Source organism: Medicago sativa, chromosome 8 (assembly GCF_051527215.1).
Source record: "Medicago sativa cultivar Bolivia chromosome 8, Bolivia_mono, whole genome shotgun sequence".
In the NCBI taxonomy this organism is placed as follows: domain Eukaryota; kingdom Viridiplantae; phylum Streptophyta; class Magnoliopsida; order Fabales; family Fabaceae; genus Medicago; species Medicago sativa.
This window is the reverse complement of record NC_140756.1, coordinates 8938340-8963006: the sequence shown is the minus strand read 5'-3', so window position 1 is coordinate 8963006 and position 24667 is coordinate 8938340. Positions and strand designations below refer to the sequence as shown.

General features: G+C 37.0%; 5 pseudogenes; 4 read left to right on the top strand and 1 right to left on the bottom strand.

Moving 5' to 3' along the window:
* LOC146896709 (1-aminocyclopropane-1-carboxylate oxidase homolog 12 pseudogene) lies at positions 1 to 1084 on the top strand (annotated as a pseudogene).
* Positions 1085 to 4848: 3764 nt separating this feature from the next.
* Positions 4849 to 5081, top strand: LOC146896708 (small ribosomal subunit protein eS28z/eS28y pseudogene; annotated as a pseudogene).
* Positions 5082 to 9218: 4137 nt separating this feature from the next.
* LOC146896707 (1-aminocyclopropane-1-carboxylate oxidase homolog 1-like) lies at positions 9219 to 11844 on the top strand (annotated as a pseudogene).
* Positions 11845 to 13029: 1185 nt separating this feature from the next.
* Positions 13030 to 13804, top strand: LOC146896706 (1-aminocyclopropane-1-carboxylate oxidase homolog 12 pseudogene; annotated as a pseudogene).
* A 7092-nt stretch (positions 13805 to 20896) lies between these two features.
* On the bottom strand, positions 20897 to 23032 carry LOC146896705 (uncharacterized; annotated as a pseudogene).
* Positions 23033 to 24667: the final 1635 nt, after the last annotated feature.

Below are 24667 nucleotides of genomic sequence, written 5' to 3'. Positions count from 1 at the left end.
TGTGCCATATATAATATAATTCTTGCTACTTCTACTCACTCCAGAACCACTAGAAGCATAAGAAAAATGGGAACCACCGATACAACCAAGCCTAACCTTGATTCTATAATGAATGAACGCAAAGCATTTGATGAAACAAAAGGCTGGTGTGAAAGGACTTGTTGATAGAAGACTTAAGAGGATACCCGAGATATTCCACTGTCAACCGTACAAATATGAGAAAGCCAACAACACAAGCCATGTTATTTCGTCATAGACCTTGTAGATGTTGATAATATAGATCCAAGTATTCACCAAGGGATTGTCGAGAAAGTCAAGGAAGCATGTGAAACTTGGGGATTTTTCAGAGTTGTTAACCATGGAATCCCTTTGAGTGTTCTTGAGGAGTTGAAAGATGGGGTGAAAAGGTTTTATGAACAAGACACGAAGTCAAAAAAGATTTTTATACAAGAGATATGAATAGATCCTTTATTTACAATAGCAATTATGATATTTATAGCCCACCGGCACTCAATTGGAGGGATACTTTTGCTTGTTACTTGGCTCCACTCGACACTCTCAAACCGAAGAGATTCTGTGGTATGCGAGGTACTAGTACATTTCTATACATGTATATAAAATTTATGCGCTCCTTGAACTTTGGTTATTCTGTAATCTGTTTGTAGCACCGATACACATCGGATTAAAGGTGTCTTCGGTGTGTGATTTAATTGCATTCAATTGTACAATCTTTAGTTGGATTTTACTTATCTCTTGGACGGACTTAGGATAACCACGACCATTTTTGCTAAAAACCGGAGGGCAAAGACCAAAACAACCATAAAAAACCAACTCGATAGAAATTATTTATGGTACTGAAATTGAATTTAATCCTCAATTTTTTTCTCTTCTAATTGCCTATTTTTTGTTGCGAGATATACCGCTAGAATATGGAAAAGACATGATGAATCTTGGAACTTTACTGTTTGAATTGTTATCAAAAGCTTTAGGTACTGAGTCCAAATCATCTAAAAGATATGGATTGTACTCAAGGGCTATTTGCTCTTTGCCATTATTATCCTTCTTGTCCCGAACCGAGAATTGACTTTGGGAACAACCAAGCATTCGACGGTGGTTTTCTAACGGATTGCTTCTCCAAGACCATATTGGTGGTCTCCAAGTTCTTTATGAAGATAAATGGATTGATATAACTCCCGTATCCGGAGCTCTCATAGTTAATGTTGGTGATCTTCTCAGGCAAGTTTTGTGTGTATATTTTCGTAAATTGTTAGTTATTATGTACCATACCGAAAAGAAAAGAAAAAAAAATCAATATGGCACTTATTGAGAAATCGAATGTGTCATGCACTAAGCAAAGCAGACACGAAAGCTACTAAAATTGGACAAACCATGCAAACTAAAATGGATAATTGATCAAACCTCCTGCATTTTCAAATTGGTTTCAAGCATATTATATGTATTATCTTAAGAGTCTTACATTGGAGAAAATATGATATTCTTTTAAAACTTGGTATCCGGTCTATGTACCGTCTAGATAAAATATGATATGAAAATGTATTTGTAAGCGAGAAGACATTTTTCACCATGCTAGCATGTTTTTTTAGAGTTGAGTTAGCACAATCAAAATTCCTAGATAGCATCGAGTCTATCCAAGATCCATCGGGATACATGCTATCCGGTTACGCTCTAGATGTTTATTCAATGAATTATCGTTTGAAAAAGTGTTTATAAGTAGAAGGTATCCCTCACCTTACAAGCTGAATAATGCTTTGATGGTTGAGTTTGAACCAACCAAAACCGTAATACCTTATTTCCTTCTAATTTGAGGTGTCATCTTGTGGCTTTTGTGCCTTGTTGTTGCTTACTTTACTAGTAATTTGACTAGTTCAGCATAATCTAAACCCCTCGTACCGATGCTAAACGATGTTTTTAACTTTTCCTTATTTACATCATTTGATATTTTTACCTTTTAAGCATTATTTTCATCTGATTCAACCATGACCTAGAGGTCTCATCGGTTCAATGTCCGATTTGGTTTTGAAGATATTAATCGGAAGGATAAAAAATAGATGTAAACATATAGTTATATTTTTATTTTTTTGCAGCATAGCTAATCATTTTCTTGTTTATCTTGTAGCTTATAACAAATGACAGATTCAAGAGTGTTGAACACAAAGTACTTGCAAATAAAATTGGTCCAAGAATATCTGTAGCAAGCTTTTTCTCTACAGTACTAGGTCATCCTCAAAGACCTATGGACCTATGAAAGAACTATTATCGAGAAGACAATCCTCCTAAATACGTAGAAACCACGGTTGTCGACTATGAAGCCTACTTTGTAAAAAAAGGATTAGATGGTACTTCGCTCTTGCACATTACAGAGTTGAACTAGACAATGTGGATGAAAAAATATATTTGAATGAACTTGGTTAGTTGGTTGTGGTATGGTTATTCATCAATTTCACAAGATTATGACATGAACTAGAAATATGATGTGGTTTCTATTTCATGCTATGGAAATAAAGGGTGGATGAAAAAAAAATTTGAATGAACTTGGTTAGTTGGTTGTGGTATGGTTATTCATCAATTTCACAAGATTATGACATGAACTAGAAATATGATGTGGTTTCTATTTCATGCTATGGAAATAAAGGTTGCTTATGTTAGATCTGCAAAGAGATAAAACTTAACTTCCATAAATGAAAGAATAGCGAGAGAAATCTTTTATGAACTAGATACCGAATATAGAGAAAATTGGTATTCACAAATATGGATTGTACCGTGTGATCTTACACTTATACTATGCATAGCCCTATACAAATCCAACTATAGTTGGTTAACCATCTACAACTAACTATCATAACCATCTTAACTTTCAAAAACAGTTAGTTAGTTACCTAACCGGTCAATTACTTGTGAAGCAAGTAATTGCCTAATCTATCATATTTTCACACTTTAACAAGATCGTTCTTTTCCTAGTAAAACTTTCTTTAACTCAATTGGTTCGGGAACTTATTATCATTGGTCGGTATTCTACAATCTTTCGAACATCGAGCCTAAAAGGCAAAAGCAATCTATATTGAAGTTAAATTGAACTCGTTAATCGGCATGGTCCAAAAAATGTATAAAAATATACGCGAAAAATAATTATATATTGTTATTCTTAAATGAAAAGATCATTGATCGTATTGATACAAAGTAATATACTTTACATGTTTAAGAATTGGATTTGCACTAAATGGAAACCATTAACATAACTCTGTTTATAAAAATTAAATAAGCTTGATTCGTTTATTAATGAGTTTTTTCTCCCACACGAGATATTCATATTTATTATGCTTTTATATTCATAAGGAGATTTTAACTCAAAAATCTACAGCCACAATAATGAAGATAAGAAAAATGTGAAGTTCTATATATAGTGATATTTATTTCTCTTACATCAAAGCTCGACCAAGGGGCGGCTATTGGCACGATGATCTTATCCTTTTCCCTATCCATGAAAGTCCCAATCATAAAATAAATCTTTTGACTAAACAATTTAATTTTGTCATTTAGAATAAGTGTTCAACCCGTAACTTAAATTGAGACTGATGCATCCATTTAAAGGGTCTAAGTTTATTCCAATGTCTAATAGGGTTGGTTAACTAATCAAGATTCTATAAAACGGTACCGAAGTTTTAAATTTTACTTATTTACTTAAACCTTTCATTCTCAATAAAAATGATATGCTAATATGAACTTCCAAAAAAAGTAAAGTTTGGTAATAAATTATGTACCGAATCCGGATTCTCTCGGTCTATATAACATTGACATTTAAGATCGGTGTGCAATATATGTCATTGTCCCCTACTAACTCTAACAAATGTCATGTGATAACATTCAAATTTTTCGCTCATACAAAAAAATCAAAATTTTCACCTTCTCAAATTAATAATGGCATTGATGTTTCATTGTTATAACCGCCACTACTACAAAATATATATTTTACATCATAGGGGTTTTAGTTTTCACATCGGTGGCAAAATAACCGAAGGAAAATATACACATTGTGAGTTTTTACATCAGTTGAAATATGCACATGAGGGGAATTCTTAATAGCATGGACCATTTACATCGGTGGATTATTGGAATGAAGGGAAAAAAGCGCGGTGGCATTTTCGCAATATGAGTAAAAACTTTGTCTATTTTTTTTCACATCATTGGGTGAGAAGTGCACGATGTAAAACCAAACTTTTACTTTAACCTTATCCTTTCATGTATCATAATCCACTTTCCCTTCACTCATTCAATCACCGTTCCATTCACTTTCCCTTTCACTACACAATCCACCACCGTCCTCTTCTTCTTGTTCTTGTTCGATTTTCTCGCTCAATCAATCGCGGCGCAGCCTTGGTCGATTCACCACCGTCCTCTTCTTGTTCGATTTTGTTAGGGTTTCAAAGAACAACAACACACCAAAACACTCGCGACTTTCTCGCGATTTCGCTCTCAACTTTCTCTCTCGCGGCGTTCCTCTTCCTTCTCACCTTCTCGATTTCGTTTCTTCCATTCGCGATCCGTCCTTCAATTTGTTTCGGGTTTTCTCAAGGTGAGTTTCTAGGTCGATTCCGTACTTCCATTTCGTTTCAAGTTCTGATTTTGAGAGGTTTGCTTTGAGGTTTTAGTGGGTTCGATTGGATTTGGATTTTCTCTCGATTTAGATTTCGACTAGCTTCTTCACTATCAAACAATTCTCGTTTATTTTTGTTGTTGGTTGTTGTTGTTGTTTGGCTGATTGTGATTGTTGCTATATGCTTCTTTGCTTTACTCTCTTAACAATTGCGAATTTGTTTGTGTTTGAGCGGGATGGAATCACGGATTAAGCACGCTCAAGTTGAGAAAGTTATGGGTCGTACCGGATCCGGAGGACAGTCACTCGGGTTAGAGTCAAGATTCTCGCATGAGAATCGCTACATCATGAGGAATGTGAAGGGCCCCATTAGAGAAGGAGATGACATTGCCCTACTTGAGTCCGAGAGAGAAGCAAGAAGACTCCGATAGAAGAGTAGCTTTTCTCAATGGTTTGGTGCAAGATATAATAAAGCAATGATTGTAAAATAGCCATAACTTATTTATGTTATTTTGCTTGTCTTCCACACTATATTGTTTTAAGCTGTTGAATGATATGGTTAGTTGAATTGTACCGGTGATTGTAGGGATTCGAAGGCAATTAAGTGAAGATTATGTTGGGTCAAACAAGGTATGCTATGATGTGTTGTCGTTATATTTGTATAACTTCACAACAATGCTTTTTTTTGTGTGTGTGAAGGCGTTTTAAATTGAAGTCACAATATCATAATTTAAATTAGTGACTAAAATTAATTTTGTCGAGAATTCTCTTTGCTCACTATTGCAACTTATTCTTCAACCCCGATCAAACTCAAATCGTGTGATGCTCATCAAAGCATTGATGGCTTCTCATGATATCCCGCTTGAAGATCCGAGAAGAATAAGCACGAGGCATTGACCAAGCTATTGATTTGACTGAAATCGCGTTTGAATCGAGATGATACAAAATGGTTTGATTCAACTCCACCGGCACGTGTCCAAAGTATTGATGGTGAACAATCACCTCGACTGATAGGGAAGAAGTCGGTGTCGTGCTCCTATTCTTTCAATGTCAAGGTTGTCATTATTTGTTTCTTCTTTGTGTTTTATGCTATTTGCTAATTTAATACTTAAATCTTTTCTTAAACGGGATGCTACTCATAATATCAATTATCTAACCGAGAAATCGGTTCAACCTTTTTCTTGGGATGATCATCTGTTAAACTCTTTTCGCCTCTAGCGAATCGGCTCTTATATCTCTGGAATGTATTTACGAAATTCCACAGGTTTGTTCACCTATGTCTAAATAATTATTTAAGTTTGACATTTAAATCCTTGTAGCACTTTTTTCCATAAATCATTGTTTCTTCTTCAGTTTTACATTTCATTCGATCATAATAACATACCGAAAACTATATTGATAATTTTTTCTTGGTTTGAGATTTATATACGGCATATTATAATTTTTAATGCAAGGTTTCTATTAGCAACATGAAGGCATAGCAAGAATGTTATCTTGTGAGAAAAGGTGCAAACTTTGAGCTTAACATCTCTTTTCAATCATATTCCTTTACTCGGGGAAAACAAAACAAAAATACTTGAATTTGCGCAAATCCCGGGCGGTTGATCGGGAACCGAATGGTCAATATGGATGGTGTAGTCAAAGGTTGCGATGCCGCATCAATATATGCACAACAAAGTTGAGGGGACATCATTGCACCATAGCTTACACGAAGTTCATTAAATACAAGGAGGTTGATCGATGATGTAATTATCTATTATATGTTGTTTGTACAAGATTCAAAAAATTTATTATTGTCTGCTTTCTGTTTGAAATTAACTATAATATTCTTCAAATATGTTATTTCTTTTTTCTTCCGTTCGGCCTATTCAAACCGCAATAATGCGTGCGAACTTCATAGGCGAGGTATATCACAAATGAGGGTAAGTGATTGTGTTTGTCTAGAATGATTTATGATCCGCCCGTTTTGGCCGACCGGAATTTATGACATATGATTTCGATGCGGATCAACAATCGGGCGCTTCAAGACATGTATATATTTGGAGATCCTTTGCTTGTTCCTATTATTATTGTAGAACGCATGACAAACGTGTACCGTTACGCCAGTTTGAATTCAAACTTCATTTACGTGGAGAATGATGCAAGGCATGTCCTAACCAATGGTTCCAGGTCCACAAACAAGTTTAGTGGGAGTAGCCATCAAAATGGGCATGTTTTGAGAGTAGTTGTTTTTGTTCATGGGTTTTCGAGCATGTTTCGCACACTGCGGTCTCTTATATCTTCTTGATCTGTCTTTTGTTTTCTTTCCTTATCTTGTTACTTCGTCACCTTCAATTTGTAGGATTTGCAAACTAATATCTTGGGCCCCTTGTTTATATTTTTTTGTGATGTTAAATTTTGATCCTAATATTACTTTTAGCACTAACCACCAAAGGCTTATACCACCAAGGCTTAGGGGACAATTTCATTGAGTTCATGAGTATTTAATTTCACAAAGCGAACAAGTGTTGTACATTGTAATCTTGTTTTAGAGCACTTATTGTTAGGTATGTTGAAGTGCCTAAATGAATACCGACCATCTTGTGAATCCAAAAAATATAAATATCACCCTTTTTAATGGACATTCAAGTTATACGGCTACGAAATGTGATCCTAGGTGTGGATGTATAAATGTTCCCTTCAATAAACTTTCGCTAAATCATTAGTGACCTATAAGTGACATGGCTTTTTTATGTTTTAATCTTGATCATTTATGATAAGATCCAATGGTCAAGATTAACTCTTCTCACTTTCGTATAAAGATATCTATCTCACTTGATATATCTCTCTTACACACACGTACACACACACCTTGTTAGCTATATATTTATGCAACTTTGCCTTTAAACTTGATCGGTTTTCAAGAAGACCTAGACTCGGCACAGAAATAGAGACGAGAGCACATGCAAAAAATCTTCTTGCTTGTATTTGTGATGGGACTGCAATTCTCATTCTATACGGTCTTCCAAGGTAATAATTCGATGTTTTTGTTACTTTTACAACTTGTATAACAAGCACAAACAATTCCTCCTAGTTGCGGCTGTTAGACCCGGATAATATTTTACGTTTGTCGAAGCACCGTGTTTTACATGGTACACAATTTATATCTCGCTTATTAATGCGAAAGTTACATGGCCGAATAAAAAAATAGGTGCTAAAATTGCTTCCCCCTTGATATCCATGGGGTTTAGCTTTTGTGAATGAGTCCATGAAAGAACCTTTGCGTTCTTTTGCGGTTAGGAAAGGAAGTTGAACAAAAAATAAAAAAGGAATACTACGCAAGCATGTGTTGCGGTTTTGACATTAAATTGTATAAGAATATAATAATGCTTCATTGTCACATAAGATTCTCATCTGAATATTTTAAAAGTTTTTTTACTTCCGTTGTAGATATTTTGTGAGGTTTTTTTTTCTTCTCTCTTATTGCATCGGCATCTTTGTTTCGTCCATCCCTTGAATGAATCAATTTATGCATGAATTGTTTTTTTCACAGATTACTTACCGAGTCGATTCTAGCTCATGAGATGATGCATGCATGGCTGCGGGCCGACAGGTCTATTTCTTTCTCGATTTCTTTTTATTGGTATTCATCTAGAAAGTCGTTGCGGTTCCGGGCGTACATTTTACGTGTAACATCAATCCCATTTTAAACTATCACACAAATCATCAATCACCCTCTAGAACTTTTCTGTTTTGTGGTGTAGCGTGACGGTTCTTCATTCATTATCAAATTGTTTCATTAACATCACCGACATATCGAATTTTGTTAATTTATTATCAATCACCCTTCGTTTTAGTGTTTTAATTTTTTGGGTTGTGATTCGGGTTGTGTATTAGTTGATCAAAGCAATGACTTTCAAAGAAATTCTGGTGTATGGATGTTTTATTTTATCTGATATGGACCCCTGCTTCAACGAAACCTCATTAAGGTTTACTCTCCTAGATCATACTATTAAGTTTACTTTAAATGAAACTTATTTTAGTTGATCGAGTTGTATAATTTTGATCCATAATAGCTAGAACTAGATATTTTGTTCCCTTGTTGTTGATTTTATATGAATTTGGGAATAAAAATGTTTGGTTAGGTTGTAATTATGTAATTATGTTGTGGCTATGCTTGATTGGGGTATATATATAATTTGATAAATATATATTATGCCCAAAGATGTTATAGATTTACGTTGATATTACTATAATATAACTTCTTTGATTGTATTTATATATGCATGTACTTTTTTATATAATAAATATTGATGTAGCATAAAAATATCCATATTTTTTTCTTCTTATTTTTAATATAAAAGCATTTTTTTAAAACTTTTTGGATTTCACATCAGTGGGTAAAAGGACTGATGTGAAGTATACATGTTTAACTTCGGTGTCTACCATAAAACCGATGTGAAAACCGTAGGGTTAAATTTCAAAGTGCGTCTATTACATCGGTGCAAGTGGACCTGATGTAGAAATTCAAGATTTCACATCGGTCGCAACCGATGTGAAAGGATGTGGACTTACCACATCATATCGGTTTACATCGGTTACAAACCGATGTAAAAAGTCGTTTCCAACCGATGTAAAAAATAATTTACGTAGTAGTGTCCGTGTCTATGTCAATGCTTTGTAGCTCTTCATAATTTTTACCTTAATTGTAACTCGGTAAATATTTGTACCTGTCCACATATTTGTTTATATACCTAACTCTTTGTCTTTGGTGTGACATATATAATATATAATTCTTGCTTCTTCTACTCACTCCGGAACCACTAGAAACATAAGTAGCATGGGAACCATTGATACAACCAAACCTAACCTTGATTCCACATTCAATGAATGCAAAGCATTTGATGAAACAAAAGCCGGTGTAAAAGGACTTGTTGATGGAGGACTTGAGAAGATACCAAGCTTATTCCATCATCAACCAGACAAATATGAGGAAGCCAACAACACAAGCCATGTTATTCCCGTCATAGACCTTAAAGATATTGATAACAAAGATCCAAGTATTCATCAAGGAATTGTTGACAAAATCAAGGAAGCATGTGAAATTTGGGGATTTTTTCGGGTTGTTAACCATGGAATCCCTTTGAGTGTTCTTGAGGAGTTGAAAGATTGTGTTAAGAGGTTTTATGAACAAGATACGAAGTAAAAAAAAAATTGTATACACGAGATTATCGAGATCCTTTATTTACAATAGCAATTTTGATATTTATAGCTAGCACTCAATTGGAGGGATAGTTTTAGTTGTTACTTGGCTCCTGATCCTCCCAAACCCGAAGATTTTCCCGCGGTATGCGGGTATGTTTGTATGCATGTGTGTAAAATTTATGCGGTCGGTTGGTATGGGTATTGCAACATGTAGGGTTGGGGTTCAAATCTGGATTCTCCACTTATTCACTTTAAGATGTGAAATTATGGCTACTAGGCTACTTGACTAAGAAGAAGAAAAAAAATTATATGCATATTTTCTTCGAAAGATCTATTTAGGATAGAAATCACAAAATAAATAAATATTAGGATAAAAATTAAAAACCAACTCGATACAAAATATAAAACGTACGAAATTGAATTTAATCCTCGCGTTTTTTTTTCTTTCTAATTAGCTACTTATTCTTGCGGAGATGTTATATTAGAATATGGTAAACGAGGTGATGAATCTAGGAACTTTCTTGTTTGAATTGATGTCGAAGCTTTAGGACCTGAATCCAAACCATCTTAAAGATATGGATTGTGCTAAAGGACTGTTTGCTCTTTGCCATTACTAACCTCCTTGTCCTGAACCGAGAATTAACGAGTGGGAACAACAAAGCATTCGATAATGATTTTCTCACGGTGCTTCTACAAGATCATATCGGTGGTCTCCAAGTTCTTTATGAAGAGAAATGGATTGATATTGCGCACATGCTGGAGCTCTCATAGTTAATGTCGGAGATCTTTTGCTGGCAAGTTTTATGTACTCTTATGTGTATATTTCCTTAAACTATTAGTAATGTACTCGGTTAATCTAAGATAATGATAAGAAAAACTCAATATGCCACTTATTGAGCAATCAGAATATGTCTTGCACTAAGCAAAGAAGACACCAAAGCTACAAAAATAGGACACGCCATGCAATCTAATTTGGCTAATCTAATTTATCATGGTGTTGTTTTTGTATTTGCAATTAATCAAGTTTCTTGCATTTTTAACTTGGCTTCAAGCATATAGCATATGCCTTATCTTCCATCTTGTTGGAGGTGTTATGTTAAAAAAATTGTGCCTCCTAATATTGCTTACTTTACTTGTAATATGAAGAGTTCATCGTAAACTTGATCTCTCGGAGATAGAATAGTGCCTAATTTGGAGAATTTGCACCTCCCTATGCCAAAAGGACCCAACTCTTTTACAAATGACTACCTAGTTTTCCCTCTCTAGCCCTCATTTTTATTTATAGGCAAAATGCATTATTTCTCTTAATAGAATGATAGAGTTCTCCTAATGAAGTAGTACCTTGTTTGATTTTGTATGTTGTACTTCAAAGCAACATCTTAAAAATTAGATTGAATCGATTTTTTCAACCAATTGAATTAGTTTACCGATTTGGTTTGATCTCGATTACATTGAGTCGATTTTGTCGAATTGTACTAGGATTGAACCACTTCAACCGTAGTCGGTTCAACTGTTTTTTCTTTTTTACGTTGTTTATTCAGTTGATATTTTTACTTTTTTGTTATCTATATGTCATCGAGTTCAATCATGATTGAACCAATATTAAACCATTACCTAAAGGTCTCATTGATTCGATTTTTGGTTAGGTTTTTAAGATATTAATTTGAATGATCGATAATAGATGTAAACATATAGCTAATTATTTGTTTGTTTGAATTGTAGCTCATAACAAATGACAAATTCAAGAGTGTTGTACATAGAGTACTTGCAAATCAAGTTGGTCCAAGAATATCTGTTGCATGCTTTTTCTCCACGGGACTTAAAGCATCCTCAAAACTCTATGGACCAATGAAGGAACAATTATCGAAGACAATCCTCCCAAGTATAGAGAAGCTAGTGTTGCTGATTATGTAGCCTATTTTCGAGCAAAAGGACTAGATGGTACTTCTGCACTTGAACATTACAAAATTTGAACTAAGCAAATGTGGCGAGATAAAATATTAGCTCATATAAATATTTGACAAATCTTTGTGAGTTGGTTTCATCAATTCCACTTGATTGTGATATGAAATCAAACATGATGTGGTTTTTATTTCATGCAATGGATGAATTACAATGTATAAACATTCACTTATTGAACACATATGTTTTATTTATATATCATAACCCTCCGGTTCGAGAAAAAGGTTCCATAACAATTCAAGAGTTCGGTTGGGAGGTAAGTAAAGTATAACCAAGAATTGTCCCGGCCATGATTTGAGCTGGAGATCTCCCAAACTATTCGTCTTTAACCTAGACAAATGTTGATTGCTTATTTTTCAATTACTTTTTACATAAGAAATGGCAATGGGAAATTGATCCTCAATGATATTCTCAAAACCTGACGACTGTATTTCCATTTGAAAAGAGCTTCAACATAGATATATATTTACCAAAACATATGATTAAGGAAGCGATAGACTTTGCTCAAATATATAACAATAGATCATAAAAAAAAACTAAAAATAGAAGAATTTTTTTTTTGGTTACTAAAAATAGAGGGATTTAGAAATGAATAGAAAAGAAGTATCTCCAAAATGTTTCAATCTATCAAAAATAGGATTTCACATCCAACCGGTTCATCATTGGAGGAAGAAGAACCTCCGACACACTCCCATAAACAATTAAAAGAAGAACACTACCATTTCTTACAATTTTTTTCTTCTTTGTTCTCATGAAATTAAATGCAAATTATATTCAATTTTCTCTCTCTTCCATTTTCTCCCTAACCAATAGTCAATGAAAATTGTTTTTACATCTTCTCATAAAACGTATTCCAAAGAAAACACAAAAAACTATATTTCAAATTCTTATATTTTAGTTTTCCTAATAAGTGTGATTTGAATTTTTTTACTTACAATTTGGGACTGAGGCGGTACATGTTTAAGAATTGGAATTGAATCCTATTATTATGATTGCACTAAATGGTAACCATTAACTTAACTATAAAAATTAAATAAGCTTAATTACGTTTATGAAATAATTTTTTCTCCCACATAATTATTCATATTTATTATGCTTTATATTCATAAGGAGATTTTAATTCTAAAATCTACAGCCACAATAATGAATGAAGATAAGGAAAATATGAAGTTCTATAAATAGAGATATTTATTTCTCTTACATCAAAGCTTGACCAAAGGGAACGGTACTGTCTAAGTCGTTGACTCGGTGTTTTGTATCTCATTAAATATTTGAGTCCACATATTTGTTTATATAGGTAACTCTTTGTCTTTGGTGTGACATATATAATATAATTCTTGCTTCTTCTACTCTCCCCAGAACCACTAGAAACATAAATAGAATGGGAACCATTGATACTACCAAACCTAACCTTGATTCTATAATGAATGAACGCAAAGCATTTGATGAAACAAAAGCCGGTGTAAAAGGACTTGTTGATGGAGGACTTAAGAAGATACCTGAATTATTCCATCATCAACCGGACAAATATGAGAAAGCCAACAACATGAGCAATGTTATTCCGTCATAGACCTTGCGGATAGTGATGATAAAGATTCAAGTATTCACCAAGGGATAGTTAAGAAAGTCAAGAAAGCATGTGAAACATTAGGCTTTTTTCAGGTTGTTAATCATGGAATCTCTTTGAGGGTTCTTGATGAGATGAAGGATGGTGTGAAGAGGTTTTATGAACGGGACACGAAGTCAAAAAAGATTTTTATACAAGAGATATCGGTAGATCGATATCGGTAGATCGTTTATTTACAATAGCAATGTTGATATTTATAGCTCTCCGGCACTCAATTGGAAGGATAGTTTTGGTTGTAACTTGGCTCCACCTGATACTCTCAAACCGGAAGAGTTTCTGTGGTATGCACGTATGTTTATTTGCTCCTTGAAATTTGGTTATTATCATTTGTAGCACCGAAATTTCAGATTGGATGCGCGTTGAGTGTATTATACATGTTTGTGTCTGTTAAATAATATGTAGTGGGCCTTTTGTTATAATTCGGCTAAGGGTAGTTTAGTTTATTTATAATTCGACTTAGAGTAATATTTGCATTATGAACTTTTTGCTCATTCTAATAAAACTCTAGTCGCCTTTGTTCTTTTGTTCTCTTCTCCGGTACTCTATCTTGTAAAGTGTCGTCGGACTCGACACAACAACGATCTACGTTGCTACATTCATTTATACAATTTTTTCAAACTTTTACTAGCGTTGACATGTTAGTATCAAAATCGTCTCCAACGTTAGTGTTTCATAGGACTTAAGTTAAGGTACTCAAATTTAGCCACTTTTTTGGTCTAATCGAAGTAACAAGGACCGAAATTCGCGGCAAGGTCATTCTAACTCTTACAATACTCCGCTGCCTATTTAAGTCATACTCAAGCTTAGCCTTTTTCTAATATCTCTAATCTTGTCATATATACTATGTATGAAATGTGTTTTCATTGGTGAAATTGCTTTGATATCCTTATGTTAAAATATATTAATCGATGAAATAGCTTTTATATATATCCTTTTCTTATTTGCTAGAGATGCATCTCTTTTACGGGAAAGGTCCGTTTATAAGATGCAAATCACATATAATAGTATAAAATGGAATTTAATCTTCAATTTTTCTCTCTAATTGGCTAATTATATTTGCGAGAGATATCTTGCTACAATATGGAAACCACATGATGAATCTAGGGACTTTATTATTTGAATTGTTGTCGAAGCTTTAGGTTTGAAACCAAACCATTTGAAAGATATGGATTGTGCTCAAGGGCTAATTGCTCTTTGCCATTATTATCCTCCTTGTCCTGAACCGAATTGACGAGTGGGAATAACAAAGCATTCGATAATGATTTCCTCACGGTGCTTCTACAAGACCATATTGGTGGTCTCCAAGTTCTATATGAAGATAAATGGATTGATATAACACACAGTACCTGGAGCTCTCATAGTTAATGTTGGAGATCTTTTGCGAGCAAGTTTTTTGCATACTTATGTGTATATTTCCATAAACTATTATTAGTAATGTACTTCCAATATTCGATTAAATACTTAATACAAAATTATATTATATTTACATACAAATAGATAGACCGAGAGATCATGAATTGTGTACACGAGTTTTAGAAGTAGAGTATATTTCTTTGCCGTCTAGGTTTTGAACCTTGGCTTACCATCTAATGAGTAACCATTAAATAATCAAACTGCCCGAGCAGAGACTTCTCATTGGACATATTAGATTGACCAAATCCATCACGGTCTATTCAAAATAAAGCTCGGTACATATTCTTGGTTAATGATCATAATTGATAATAGTAATTTTTTTAAAAATATCAAATTTTATTCACGTCGAGAGTGTACAAGATGCACAACAAACTCGCGGGAAGAAAAACACCTTACAAGGGTCACCGAGCATATCGGCAAACCGAAAAGACAAGACCCTAAAAGCCCAAAAACCGGACACTGTCGAAACAAATGACAAGAACAAACCAAGCCGCAACCACCAAAACCGATGTTGTTATATGCATTGCGACGACAACAAAACCGCAGCACCACATACCACCGCCTTAGCCTCGAAATCACAGCGGAACACCGCGCCTCTACCGCAACGGACAATCTTTTGGATTCCGGTGCCACTCATAGAACGTACATGCCGGCCTTGGCAACCGACACAAACATCATCTCCACGACATAGCCTTTATGCCTTCCACTACCTCCTCCATATCGCCGGTCGAGTTATTGAAACTTGTCATTTCAAGCCTTCCAAATACTCCACACCACCGCATGCCAAATCATCCTCAAGCCTTTACGGATCTTTTTATTGCTCGAAACTCCATCCCAACAATCCCAAAGAAAGAATAAATTAGGCGGAGTGACAAAATGAAATCCCGGTCATCTCATAACTTCATCTCACACCTTCATACCAAAAGAACAATGGAGGAACAAATGGTTGGCCGACTCTAGCAACCCTTCACACATCACACATTGTAAGGAACTCTCCGGTGGTAACACTTGCCTATGCGCAAGGTTTGCCTTTGTTGGGATCCTATTATGAAGGAGTTTCCAAGAGAACGCCACAACTTTGGACGGAGCCGCACTCCTCCAAATCCGAGAAAACACCTGCACTTGCTCCAAAGACATATGAAATTCTAGCGCACTTGTTTTAATATGTTACGTCGGATGTTTTAACGTTTGCGATGTTCCGATTAATGTTCCAACATCATGCGATAAACAGAAATAAAACAAGAAAAATAAAGTGCGAAAAGATAAGAACACGGGAAGTTTGTTGACCCGATTCGGCACAACACGCTTACATCCGGGGGCTACCAAGCCGGGAAGGAAATCCACTAGTGTAGTCCTTATTCAATAGCTCTCGGCAAACTCCTCGTTTACACTATATGACCTAGGACCTACCCGTATAGACTTCAACCTAGGAACTCCTAGATCCGAGATCCCATCTCATTATCCTAATGGTCGATCAACGCCCAGTGACCTATCGGACCTCAAACATAACAAAATAGAAGTTACCTTCCAACACAAACAACCAAACCTTGTTTCACAACTTCGGTTTGATGCACAAGAGTATCAATACTCACAAAACCAGATCCTAAACAAGTATCACGGACGACACAAGATAGGTACACGGTAAAGATTCTAGACTTGCATCACAAACGACAAAAGAATAGAATACTTGAAGACTCAAACCCTAAAGATCTAAACTTTTTAGTATGACGGCTTGAATGATCAATTAGGTCTTGAAGTCTTCCTTTTATACCGAAGCGGCTTGGGCTAAATAATTCATTGGGCTTCGGTAAACTTGCGGATCGGTTTAGCAAACTGCAAAACGAGAATCGAGACAATTGGAAAGTCCTAATATGTCGGAACCTATTTAGAAACATTCCAAATCGTAACAAATATTTCCTAAAATAAAATATCTATTTTAGTAATATTCCACAAAGTGATTCTTATAAGATATGCGCGTTACTTGGTTAGTAAGTAAAGGAAATATGGTTTCCTTAAACAATAAACTACGCGCGTACAGAGAAGGCGAAACCCGAGCACCGAACCGTGCCGGGATGTTGGAACATTGTATCCAACATCTTACGAGTTGCCTAACCAAATGCTTTGAAACATTGGTTCCAACTTACGAGCAAGGATATTTGTTTTAGCAACAATGCGAGTTTGTCGCGTCATTTTTCGGAGATCAAGGCTATTTGATTAGCTTATTGACTCACTTTTATTTCACGACTTTGAAAAAATTTATTTAAATTGGGGGTCCGGGGGTTGGTTACATAAAGGGAAGGTGTTAGCACCCTTTATGTACGTAGTACTCTACGGGAACCTTTTAGTTTTATTTAAATAATGTGCTATAACTTGCTTATTTTTTTGAAGAAAAAGAATTTGAAATGATTAATAAAGGAGGACCTAATTATCTACATTTTATTGATTTGGAAGGACAAAGTCCTCTGCCTACGTACCGTGAGGGATCAAAACCTCGTAGTTCGGGGTTAGAAAAAGCTGACGTTTGATTGGTTGTGTGTTTTTTATTAGTTTGAAAATGGTTTTAAAATGGAAAAGCCAAATGGCAAAATGAATTTGTTTGTATTTTTTATATTAAAGAAAAATGACTTGAAATATGATTAATTTGATTGAAGAAACCGACGGCCTTCATCTTCTCCGACGGAGGTAGGTCGGGTTCGACGGCGGTTGGCCGGCCGGTGCGGCGGCGCCTCCGTGTCGGAACCCTAAACTTTTTTTTAATTTTTTTTTGAAATCTAATCTACCCTATTCTTTCTTCTTATCCTATTTCTACTATCAAAAGTCTCAAAATCCGAATCAACGGTCCTAAATCGCATTTCAAGTAATAAAAGAAACTACCTATTGAGATCGATTGATTCGGATTTGGATGAGTCTGTGTTGTTTGATGTTGTGCGACGGATCGAACTTTTCTTGCGTGCTCTTTGTCTAGTGCGCGACTCGGATTCGCCTTTGAATTCGTGATCCGATTCGCCCGTGTCCTTTGGTTTGAGGGATGAACTTCGCTCACCTGCGTCTGCTTGGTTCTTGCGTGACCGCCGACTTGTGCGTCTCTATTTGGTTTGTGCGTGTCCTCTGGAATTCTTCTCCGTTCAGCTGCAATTTTTTTCCGTCCTTTTTCTTTGTGTGTGCGGGTGTATTTATAGTGCGGGATTCGGAATTAGGGTTTGTTTAAAACCTGCGGATGTCTTGTGACTTGGGGAGGAGAAAACGAGAATACTTGTTCTTTGGGTTGATGAGGATGAAAAACATGTGAATGAACTTGGTCTTGGATCGAGGAAATATTACTGGACTGAATTTGGATCATATGTTGAACGCGCACTTGACCGAGTTGCGAGTGACAGATTTTTTTTTTTGGATTGAGACCATTTTGGATTTACCACTTAATAAATAAATAAAAAAAGAAAGGGATAAATATATACATAATTTTGGATTTTATCATTTAATTAAAGAGTAAATAAATAAATTAAAGAAAATAAAAGAATTAAAAGAAGTAATAACTAAATTAAAAAAGTTAAAATTAATTAATTAACAATAAAACAAAATTTAAAAAGATGGAAATAAAGATAAAATTAAATAGTAAAAGGATAAAGAGAAAAGGGGCCCGACTTGGAACCTAAACATGAGGTATTTTAAAATACCTCTCTGCCGAAATTCCACCGAAAATCGAGAGATCAATCGGGGTCATGCGACATATGAATGTAGGGTCTATCGACACGTGTCGGTGGTATCTTAGGTCAAAAAAATGGGGTATGACGGATGCCCCTATTTAAGTTTCTTCGTACGGAGATTTGAAGATGGAATCTTCGAGTTTACGGGCCGAAGAGACTTAAATACAAAGTGCACCATTTTTTGACCTAAGATGCTTATGGAATGCTCATGAAACTCATGTATGAATGCGGGACGACAAAGTGGACTTGACCGAGACGAGAAGCAACAACGGGATACCCAAATTTGTTGAAGAATGGGATCCGACTCCGCTAGGGGAATTGTAGTTTCACTTTGGGGAAGATTGTCTACTACCGTATTGGTTTGGGACGATAGCTTAATGAAGACAAAACTTTTTAACGACATCTCTTGAACGGCTACGCCGGGGATGGCACTTTTGAAATTGAAATTGATATTGAAATTGATTAGTGACATCACCGGAACAGCTCACGCCGGGGATGACACCATTGAAATTGAAATTGAAATTGATTGAAATTGAAATTGAAATGGAAATTGATTAGTGACATCACTAGAACGGCTAACGCCGGGGATGACACCATTGAAATTGAAATTGAAATTGAAATTGATTGAAATTGAAATTGAAATGGAAATTGATTAGTGACATCACTAGAACGACTAACGCTGGGGATGACACCATTGAAATTGAAATTGAAATTGAAATTGATTGAAAATGAAATTGAAATGGAAATTGATTAGTGACATGACTAGAACGACCAACGGCGGGGATGACACTATTGAAATTTGAAATTTGAAATTGAAATTGATTGAAATTGAAATTGAAATTGATTAGCGACATCACTAGAACGTACTAACGCCGGGGATGACACTTTTGAACTTGAAATTGAAATTTGAAATTGATTAGTGACGTCGTGATAAATACGACCATGTATGAATGATGTTGTGTATGATGTGTATGAATGAAAGTAATAATGCGTGAATGTGTGAATGGATGAATGAATATAATGAGTGTATAGGCTGGATTTTGCTAGATGAATTTGATGAAACGAGACAAGGCGAGGTAAGATGGGAAGCGGATTGACATCACGGTACATACACTCGGCAAACTTCATTGGAGATGATATTATTGCGAACAAAATCGAGTCGTTGACGGGGTGGAGTACGGCACAAGGTAGCAATTGATGCCCACAGGGATAAAGCTCATTGTTGACCAAAAATGCGGGAGAAGTCGCCATTTGTAAACCAACACAGAATGCTCTTCCAATGACCCACCTTAGTCGTCGTGCCCTTTCTTGATTTGTTCGTTTCTTTTATTTTTATTTTTTTGAATCCCTAACTTTTGCACGGATCGCCCTTTCGGGTTTTCAATCCACCGGGAATATATTCCTTTTTTGTGCCCCTAATTTTTGCCTGGACCGCCCTTTCGGGTTTTCGGTCCACCGGGACGCTCTCTATTGCCCAAGTCGCCTTTTCGGGTTTTCGACTTAGCGAGCTCGATTTTTTTTTTTTTTTGAAGGCTTCCCACGGTGTCTAGCCATATGCCCGTTTTAGTAGGATTTAACCACCCTTGAGGGGAGTGTCGATGCACACTTCTTTTACTCTCGAGCTTTATAATGCACTTATTCGTTTATGCCTTTTAGAGATGTGAAAAAGTTTTAAGAATTTTGCTTCAAAATATTATCATCAAAGAAATAGAAGAAATTTTGGAAAAATGAAATAAATGAGAATTCCAAGTAAAGGGCAAAGGCTCAAATTTTATTGATTGAATGGTGGTCCGCTAAAGGCGCGACTCCATAGATATTTACAAAATTTGGAAAAATGGTAATTTAAAATGGAGAGGTACTTTGAACTTCATAACCCTAAATTTCTAACAACTTTGAATTCCACTTGCTTTTGATGCTTCGGATTGGAGATTCTTTGATAGCAGGTATGTCCCAAGTGGATTGTGCCGAATTTGGATGCGGTTACTTTGTCTTTTCTTTTTATCCTTAATTTTTGCATAGACCGCCCTTTCGGGTTTTCGGCCTATCGGGATGATTTTACGTTTAATGTCTCTAACTTTTGCACTGGACCGCCCTTTCGGGTTTTCGGTCCACCGAGACGCTCATTCTTGCCTAAGCCGCCCTTTCGGGTTTTCGACTTACCGAGCTGTTCTTATAATTTTTAGACAAAGTATTTCTTGGCATCCGCGTTTACGGTACGTGGAAGTTCTTCACCATCCATGGTTTGAAGAGTCATGGCACCACCGGAGAAGGCTCTTTTGACAACATATGGACCTTCATAGTTAGGCGCCCACTTGCCCCCGGAGTACGGTTGGAAAGTAAAAATCTTTGAGCACAAGATCACCTTCTTTGAATTCACGGGGACGAACCTTCTTGTCAAAAGCCTGCTTCATCCTCTTTTGATATAGCTGACCATGACATAGGGCGGTCATGCGCTTTTCCTCGATCGAGATTCAATTGATCATACCTACTTTGGATCCACTCGGCCTACGATAACCCAACTTCCATTAGAACTCTCATTGAAGGAATCTCAACTTCTACGGGGAGTACGGCCTCCATACCATATACCAAAGAGAAGGGAGTTGCCCCTGTTGATGTGCGTACGGAAGTACGATATCCGTGTAATGCAAAGGGAAGCATCTCATGCCAATCTTTATAAGTCACCACCATCTTGGACGATCTTCTTTATGTTCTTATTTGCGGCTTCGACGGCACCATTCATTTGAGGCCTATAAGGCGAGGAATTATGATGCTCGATCTTGAAATCATCACACAACTCTTTCATCATCTTGTTGTTCAGATTCGTCCCATTGTACGTAATGATCCGGTTAGGGACACCGTAGCGGCAGATAATATGATTCTTGATAAACTTGACCACCACTTGCTTGGTTACATTAGCATATGATGCCTTGCTTCGACCCACTTGGTGAAATAGTCAATAGCCACTAGAATGAAGCGGTGCCCGTTTGAAGCTTTTGGTTCAATCCTTCCAATCATGTCAATGCCCCACATAGAGAAAGGCCGGGGAGACGAAAGAACATTGAGTGCGGTCGGCGGCACATGAATCTTATCGGCATAGATCCGACACTTATGACATTTTACGGCGTGTTTGTAACAATCGGCTTCCATCGTCATCCAATAATAACCCGCTCTCAATAGCTTCTTAGTCATTGCATGCCCGCTTGAATGAGTTACGAAGGAGCCTTCATGTATTTCATGCATCAATAAATCAGCCTCGTGCTTGTCCACACATCTAAGCAATACCATGTCAAAGTTTCTTTTATACAAAACGTCCCCGTTCGGGAAGAAATTGCCGGAGACGGTCTTCTTAGAGTCTTCTTGTCTTTATTGGATGCCCCGAGTGGATACTCTTGACTCCGAAGGAAACACTTGATATCATGGAACCATGGCTTGTCATCAACAACTTCTTCGGCGGCGAATACATGAGCGGGTCTTTCAAGACGTCCGATACGGATCAAAGGCACTTCATTCCAACGATTTACTTGGTACATCGAAGACGGGGTAGCGAGAGCATCTGCCATCTGGTTCTCATCACGAGGGATGTGGTGTAGCTCGACTTTGTTGAAGAAGGTCGGTAATCGTCTTGCATAATCTTTGTAGGGGACCAAGCCGGGGTGACGAGTCTCCCATTCTCCTGTGATCCGATTGATTACGAGGGCCGAGTCACCATAAATGTCGAGGATCTTGATTCTCAAATCAATAGCTTCTTCGAGACCCATAATACATGCTTCGTATTCTCGTCATGTTGTTTGTACGGTCAAATGTCGGTCTGGCGATTGAAGGGGATATGTGCACCCTCGGGAGTAATAATGATTGCCCCTATTCCGCTTCCATAAACATTAACGGCTCCGTCGAAGATTAGACCCCATCTTGATTCGGGATCTGGACCTTCTCCGAATAATGGCTCGTCACAATCTTTCGTCTTCGGATACATAATTTCTTCATCGGGAAAGTCGAACTTGATAGGTGATAATCCTCAATCGGTTGGTGAGCTAAATGATACTGCAATGATACTCCCTTTGATTGCTTTACGGGTACGGTACTCGATGTCATATTCGGATAACAACATACGCCACCGGCGATTCTTCTATTCTTGCGGCTTTCTCGAAGACGTACTTGATCGGATCCATTTTAGAAATCAACCAAGTAGTATGATTAATCATATAGTGACGAAGGCGTTTGGCAGCCCAAGCTAGAGCACAACATGTCTTTTCGAGCATGGAATATCGAGACTCACAATCGGTAAACTTCTTGCTTAAGTAATAAATAGCGTGCTCCTTTCTTCCGGTTTCATCTTGTTGCCCGAGTACACAACCCATGGAATCTTCTAACACGGTCGGGTACATGATCGAGAGGTCTTCCTTCAACCGGAGGGATAAGGATTGGCGGTTCTAGCAAATACTCTTTGATGCCGTCAAAGGCTTTTACGGCACTCTTCTCGTCCACACAATACCTTGCTCTTTGCGGAGTAGCTTGAATATCGGCCCACATGTTGCGGTCATATGAGAAATAAAACGGGAGATGTAGTTCGGTCGTCCGAGAAACCCTCTTACTTGTTTTTCTTGTTTGTGGAGCGGGCATCTCTCGATAGCTCGACCTTGTCGGGATCTACTTCAATACCTTTACGGTCGACAATGAAGCCTAAAAGTTTTCCGGATACGACGCCAAAGGTGCACTTGTTAGGATTCAAACGAAGTTGATACTTTCTCGGTCGTTGGAACATCTTCGGCAAATACTTGACATGCTCATCTTCGGTACGACTTGACAATCATATCATCTACATAAACCTCAATCTCTTTGTGCATCATGTCGTGGAAAAGAGTAGTCATACCTCTCGATAAGTAGCACCTGCATTTATTAACCCAAACGGCATTACTCTGTAACGAGAAAGTGCCCCAAGGTGTAATGAAAGATGTCTTCTCTCTATCTTCGGGTGCCATCTTGATCGATTGTAACCGGAGAAACCATCCATGAAGGAGAAAACTTTGGATTTTGCGGTATTGTCAACCGGTACATCAATGTGAGGCGGTGGAAAATCATCTTTGGGACCGGCTTTGTTCGGATCACGGTAATCAACACACATTCGACTTTACCATCTTTCTTCGGAACGGGCACAATGTTGGCAAGCCAGCGAGGGTATTCGATGTGACAAGGAAACTGCGTCAATGCGTTTCGTACTTCTTCTTTAATCTTGAGGGCCAAATCGGGACGGGCTCTTCTCAACTTCGCTTGACCGGTGGACATTCGGGCTTCAACGGCAAACGGTGCACCACAATATCGGTATCTAGGCACGGCATATCTCTGTACGACCAAGCAAATATATCAACATATTCTCCGAGAAGTTCTATTACTCGCTTCTTGACACTTGCTTCAAGTGATGCCCCAATCTTGACCTCCTTCTTGTCTTCTTTAGTACCCAAGTTGATCACCTCTATTACTTCCCCATAAGGTGAATGGCATTTCTTTCTCGTTCAAGTAACCGAGAGATTTCATCGGGAATCTCTTCATTCTCTTCCTCTTCCGCCTCAAACACGGGGGATTCAAAGTTGGGAGAGATCATAGGGCTATGTCGTTCAAAGGGTTCTTTGATGTTTAATCTGCACATATGATTGATGATTTTAGAAAATAAGTAAAATGCAGATTTTCGAAGGTGAATTATATTTTTTTGGTTTTCTGTTTTACCATTTTTCGAAAAAGCACAAAAGAAAAAATAAAACAAAAGTCGGGAACAAAACGACATTGTTATTTAATTGATGATAATTTCTTGAAGTAAAGGGCCCTAGATAGATTCACTTTCGCTTGGGGCGGGGCGAAAGGATTTTTTTGAAAAAGCATAAAAAACAAATGCATTACTTGGACAAGTGAGCGACAAAAGGAACATCTACGGCGACCCGATTGCGGCTAGACCCTCCATGAGTCACGAAGCTTCGTGGTATCCCCTCGGGATTGTCTTCAATGATATCATTGGCTTACGACGGGGCATTAATAAAGCCCGCCTTGTGGAAAGTATCTCTTGCCGGCACGACGATATTCCAAGGCAAATCGGTTGACGGAGAGAAACCCGGACCTTCTCGACGCTTGTTTTACGGCAATTCTATCAACTTCCCCCAACTTGCGGATCCTCCG